Source organism: Schistocerca piceifrons, chromosome 6, assembly GCF_021461385.2.
Source record: "Schistocerca piceifrons isolate TAMUIC-IGC-003096 chromosome 6, iqSchPice1.1, whole genome shotgun sequence".
Classification (NCBI taxonomy): Eukaryota; Metazoa; Arthropoda; class Insecta; order Orthoptera; family Acrididae; genus Schistocerca; species Schistocerca piceifrons.
In genome coordinates, this window is record NC_060143.1 from 177,196,263 (window position 1) to 177,202,197 (window position 5,935).

Here is a 5,935-nt window from a genome sequence, read left to right on the forward strand (position 1 = left end):
GGACCACACGTGTCGTTGCTTTTATTCGGGAGTACAGATGCGTGTGATAAACTTTGAATACACTTTTCTCTTGTTCTGGAGAATGTCTGGGACATTTGATTTAGAGGTGTTGCGCCATTGAGATTTGTAATACAACAACGACGACACACTATGGGCGCACGTCTACTACTTAACAATGCCTGCTCGCAACTGACTGACTGAGTGTGCATCTGTTGTTTACAGTTGTAACTGCCTCCGAAGTCACTGCACTGACGTCGCTTGTACGCCAAGAATAAAATCAGTCTCAGAATTTTTTTGTACGGACGGTGTATGGAGGTTTATCATTCGTTGTAGTATTAGAAACCTCCCCGTATCCTTTCCCCTTAACTTTTATGATGACAATTCGTATACGACCTATTTCCAACATTTGTTGTCGTTTATTGTCCGATTCACACAATTAGCGTATGACCTTGGTGAGGTGGAGACTTTCGGATGCATCTTCATCTGTGTGGAATGCTACTGAAATGATGAATCGGACTGTTTCAAAATATTTTCTCCGAGTTTGACTCAGCTACATTGTACACCCTCGCATCACACAACCTAACATCTGAATGTAAAGCATCGCAAACACATCTAAATTTGCATTTCCTCGTCATACCCTGGAAATCTGTTACCCACTCGCGATAAGTTGCAGTTAAAGAATTGATACCTAACTGCTACCACATTCGCTTGTTGGTCATAATAGTTAGTTAGCGAATCTCCAACCTGTTCACACGAAAGTTCACTTGGAGTGGCATTAGGAAATAGTTTGTTTATAAGGCGGGACACTGCACTTCCTACCGTGGATAAGAAATAGGGTAGTTGCACAGTATCTGGTACGTTGTGAGCGAGTACGTAGGCTTCAAATTGTTGCAATGACTCGAGCCATTCCTCTTCCCGTTCACCAAATCGGAGAAGAGGTGGTATAGCAGTAGGCGTTGCTGCAGGTGGTGCTTGTTCCGTTGGGCGCGCAGCGTTGGCCAGTAGCTGCTGCACCATCTTGAGCAGTGTAGATACTTGCTGAGTCTGGAACTGAAACACCTGCGTTATCTGTGTTACGTGTAACACTGGCGACTCTGTTGCCTGAGCAGGGTATGGGATAGGAGGGGCGGTGGGCATTTTGGAAGAGACAAATACAAGAAACAGACAAGGCAATCAAGAAAAATAAGTACAAAAACAGAGAAAATTTCTGCAATGCCCACCTGAAAACACGATAAGCAAAAGAGACTGTTAAAGGTAGTTAACTCCCCTGCAAAGTAAAGGCGACAGAGAATTAGGGCGCCAGCAAAACATAAAGGAAAATTCCGTGGCCGCGAGGCGCGGGTTTTGTTGGTGAATCGTCGTCGCCACTGTGGAGTCCTGCCCACTCGTCTCTTATCGGGTGCCTACGGAAGCTGTTGTCTCGGATAGCTAGACAACATACAAGAAAATTATATTAATGGAATTGAATTAACATTACTGAACTTGGATTAACAATGACGTGTCACAAGCAATTGGCGATATACAAATAATCAACGTCCTTCAATGTATACAATTTCTATGCACGCAATTGATATGGATCGCAAGTCACAGCTCCTCTTCTAGCGCGGCTTTTCTAGTTCTCGTCATCAACACTCATGCTCATAAATTAAGGATAATGCGGATACGTGGTGAAACAACGCTCTGGTAGGCGGTTTGCGGGTTTAAATCACCTCGGAGTATGACCGTGCGGTGCATTTGACCTGGGGTCGTCGAACGGTGGCGCTGGCAGCAGTCCCCATACGCAGAGGTGTGTTGGTGCATACCAGAGTACGGTGCAGCGAGTAGAGTGCAGACGTTTTCAGACATGCTAATGGTGACTGTGTGTTGAAAATGGCTCAAAGAACACTTACTGATCAGGTTATGAGCTGTAGAATACTAGGGCAACTGGAGGCTGGTCAAACACAGCAGGTAGTAACACGGGCCTTCCGTGTGCCACAAAGATTGATCTCAAGATTATGGCAACGATTCCAGCAGACAGGAAACGTGTCCAGGTGCTACAGTAAGAGACGTCCACAGTGTACAACACCACAAGAAGACCTATATCTCACCATCAATGTCCGCAGGCGGCCACGGAGTACTGCAGGTATCCTTGCTTGGGACTTCACTGCAGCCGCTGGAACAGTTGTCTCCAGACAAACAGTGTACAGACGACTGAACAGACATGGTTTATTCCCACAGAGAATTGCAAGATACATTCCACTGACACCTGGTCACAGGAGAGCCCGTAAAGCCTGGTGTCAGTAGCACAGTACATGGTCATTGGAACAGTGGTCCCAGGTTATGTTCACGGACGAGTCCAGCTATAGTCTGAACAGTGATTCTCACAGGGTTCTCATCTGGCGTGAACCAGGAACCAGGTACAAACCCTTAATGTCCTTGAAAGGGACCTGTGTGGAGGTCGTGGTTTGATGGTGTGGGATGGGATTATGATTGGTGCACGTACACCCCTGCATGTCTTTGACAGAGGAACTGTAACAGGTCAGGTGTATCGGGACGTCATTTTGCACCAGTATGTCCGCCTTTTAAGGGGTGCAGTGGGTCCCACCTTCATCCTAATGGATGATAACGCACGGTCCCACGGAGCTGCCATCGTGGAGGATTACCTTGAAACAGAAGATATCAGGCGAATGGGGTGGCCTGCCTGTTGTCCAAACCTAAATCCCATCGAGCGCGTCTGGGATGCTCTCGGACGACGTATCGCTGCGCGTCTTCAAACTCCTACGACACTTCAGGAGCTCCGACAAGAATGGGAGGCTGTACCCCAGCAGCTGCTCGACCACCTGATCCAGAGTATGCCAACCCATTGTGCAGCCCGTGTACGTGTGAGTGGTGATCGTATCCCATATTGATGTCGGAGTACATGGGTAGCAAACAGTAGAACATGTGTTTTGGGACGGTTTTCTCAACTTATCACCAATACCGTGGACGTACGGATCTGTGTCGTGTGTGTTCTCTATGTGCCTATGCTATTAGCGCCAGTTTTGTACAGTGCCATGTTGAGTGGCATCACATTCTGCAATTATCCTTAATTTATGAGCATGAGTGTAGTCCGCCCGCGGATAGGTGGCGCATCGCTTATATTCTCTTTGTGTAGATGCCGCTCCAGTCGTGGTGACCTGCGGCGTGCTACTGGCTGACGTCGTCTCACAGCCCTCTCTGCTCTTGCGTTCTTGATCTTCGTGCCCGCGCTTGTCGTTACGCCGGAACAATCTCCTTTTGTTTACTTATTTTGGTCTGATGAAATTACCTCCAGTGTAGTACTTATTTCGTTTGAGCTTTTTACCTCGATTACGTGTGTTTTTCCTGACCTCCCCATTCTCGTTAATATTTGTAAAACATTTTGGTACACCCTATATTAGAGATTTCATGAATGTCACATCTCTCGTATCCACCACTAAAACATTTTGGTACACCCCATATTCGAAATATCATGAATCTTGAATCTTTCGTTATATCGGCTACTTACTGAATGACTGGGATGAGGTGGAGTCTTTCAGGTACGCTTTTCTATAGAATGTTTTGCTTGCATTAGTCTGAAGAACAGACCTTCAGAATCTTTGGAAGTCTTTGTACCTTATTTAAGTGAGACGAAACTCTATCACTCTCCTCCTCCCATCCCTTCCCACCGCTGTCTCCCCCACCCTCAGTGATTGTAGAAGTAATTCTGATTCATTCGGTGTTCTGAACTCGTTATTTCGCGTGCGTTTCACGGTCCCTGATACTTCTGGCGAATGACTAGGGTGAGGTGGAGCACCAGGTTGCTGAACTGACTGCTGCTGGATGGAGTGGCGGGTCTGAGGAGGTGGGCTGAGAGGTTGTCTTTTCAGCGCGTCCTCGCCGGGCAGCCACAGCAGATGCCCGCGGCAGCCAATACGCGAACGCTCTGACGTCACGCCGGCAAGGCAACCCCCGGCCTGGCTGCGAAGCAGGGCGCACGCTGTTGGTCGCGAGATCACCAATACATCCTTGTTACTACCCACGCATGTATTATAGCTGTAATTTCAGATACACAGCATCACTTTTTACAAACAAGGTTACTGCATATTCAAATAGAATCTTACAAAACATGAAAATCTAGTGAAACATAGTATGATAATCAATCGAAAGCTGAAGAGCCATGAGGGGGGAGCAACCTTAATTCAATATGAAACGGTACTTTATGTACCGGTCCATGATTAAATACAATGTTTTGCAGTTGTACCTTACTAAAAGGACAGCATCATCTATAGATATTCACGGTTGCGGCCACTTGCTGTTTTCCTCTCTCTCGTTACGCGGCCCCACCGCGGGCGTCACCAAACTCCCATGATGTAGGATGGAACGTTGATTTATTATCTTGTAGAATATTTATTTAATGTTAATATGTTCACGCGCGTGAAATATCATTCACAACCTATTCCCATCTTTCCTGAAGCGATGTCAGCCATTAGTTTGGAAGCAGGAAACTCTTGGTAGACTGTAGTAGTGCCAACTTTGTTTCCTTGGGCTTGAGTGGCAGAGATCGATCACAGGCAAAACTTTTTTCAAAGAGAATGTGAGAACATAGGGTTTAGCCGCGAGAGGTTGGTCAGGCTACACCCTCCACCGAATACCAGAGGCTCTCAGGAGCTCCGCCATGGTAAGTGGCTGTTCTGCGAAGAAAGAGTAAGCGAGTGGACGTGCATTCAGCATGTCCGTCTCGATTGGTAATGGAAAAAGGTATTCGAATACTAGATATTTGTGACTAAACCACTCTTTTTCAGCCCAGCGTTGTATAGGAAAACCAATGATTCCGCTCATGGCTATTTTGATTATTTTTTGCTATATGATTTTTGTGTGTTGAGAGTGATATATGTATGTCTTTGTGTTCACGCCTCGTGGTAGGCAACGTTAGGCTTGGACCGTGAAATTGTCCATCTATACGATAGAGTTAGGTAACAAAACGTGTGACTTTCAATTTATTTGTGTGATAGAAATTTTGGAAGGGTTTATTGATTTTTAATGTGCGTTTTCTGTGTATTACAAATAGAGGCCACGTGCTCCACGTGTGACGAACTAGTAATAAGGCAGCTACGCTCGCCTATAGAGAAACTCGAGTAGAAGCAATAGATTATATAAATAAACTGCTACCGCCTCACGGTACAGGCATTTACACAGTTTCAACCGTTTGATTAAAATCTTGTAAGCATGTGGAAAGCCACTTTGAACCCACGTGGTCATAGCCACCACGTGCAAATGCAGTATCCTTTGATACTGGCTAAATTATAACTGAAGTTGCTATACAGAACAGAATAGGAATATAGAATAGAAAACTATATCGTCTAGTGCCAAGCCGATCTCTGTCCTCGCCCCATTGCATACTAATATTGAATCTGTGCACTAGGTGCAAGTTTGAGCTCTTGTGTATCCTGTCCTATGTGTTTTAGTATTAAAGTAGCGGGAATATTACTAGTGTTAAGGATTCCACCTTTCCCAGAAATAGCGCGCGTGTTGCGTGCACTTGTGTAAAATAATAAGAGGCTTCACCTCCACCTAACATTATATTAAATTAGGAGAAACATCTATCAAAGAAATAAAGCAAATTTATTCAGAGTAATTTCAGTATGTTATGCTTGAACAAACCCTATACCCCTTTGACAATTATAAATATTAATGGCACAGACTGCCAATAGGTATGCTGTGTTCTATGACGGAAAACTCCTTCATTGATCCGTCCAAAAGAATCCGTTGCGCATTATTAATAACCAGGGTCTAAATATCGTTAAACACTGCTAAAATTGCCGGCAGTCCTGTCGGTTTCTACTGGCCGTGGACCAGCCTGTTCAATGTCCACACCCCTAGAGGGCTGTAATACAGATGAAGGAGGTCTCTGAGAATGTATGACAGAAAAGCAGTGTAAACTAATTGCAAAATTCTT